We start from the raw sequence: 911 nt of genomic DNA, 5'->3' as shown, positions 1-911 counted from the left end.
GGAGCTCCAGAAGGAACGTCGGTTCCCCCAACTGGCCTGCGCAGGCAACCCCCTCAGGATCGCCACAGTCCACCGCTGTGAGACAGATCATTCTCGGGATCGCCACAGTCGACCACCGTGAGACAGATTGCATTGGTAAGACGAACCAACGCATTACACACAAACAAGCATTCAGTAGCAGTCCCTTTGAAGGTAGGGACCCCAGTCTCTGACAAGATCTGCCAGCCTGCTTTGAGTAGGAGGAGCGGTGTATTGTTCCTCCTAAGCCGTCCACCGGAGACCTACGGTTACAACAAGGCGACCGGGTCTCTCGGATGTGTGTCAGCACAAATACTGACCGGCGAAGCTCACGCAGGGGCGATATTTAAGAGGCATGGGCAATACTTCTAGCTCCCAGGAACAGTTTGTTCAGGGGCTCAAGGAGTCTCTCAGAGCACGAGGAATTAAGGTCTCAAGAAAAGATTTAAAACAGTTTTTTATTTTCATCCATGACACCTGCCCCTGGTTCCCTGTCGAGGGAACAATAAATGCCAAAAAATGGGATAGAGTGGGAGATGCATTAAAAGATTATTATCAGACATTTGGGCCTGAAAAGGTTCCCGTGACGGCATTTTCCTACTGGAATCTGATCCAGGAGATTCTAAGAGCTCCTCAATTAGACCCTGACATCCAGAAAGTCATTAATAAAGGAGAGGAAGCCCTTAGAGGAATGACTGCACCAACAGCCCCTTATGGAGAGCTTAAAAATGAAACTCTTAACCCTGACTTCAGGGACCTTGGCGCTGATGCCCCGCCCGATTTAGACCGAGTTAATGAAACAAAAGACATTCCTACTGTAAAGGCAATTTATCCCAGCCTCGCCCAGTATACTAACACGGAGGCACAGGACCCCGAGAAAGACCCCGAGAAAG

The sequence above is a fragment of the Nannospalax galili genome, unplaced genomic scaffold, assembly GCF_000622305.1.
Source record: "Nannospalax galili isolate Female #2095 unplaced genomic scaffold, S.galili_v1.0 scaffold1229, whole genome shotgun sequence".
NCBI lineage: Eukaryota > Metazoa > Chordata > Mammalia > Rodentia > Spalacidae > Nannospalax > Nannospalax galili.
This window is presented reverse-complemented; position numbering follows the sequence as displayed.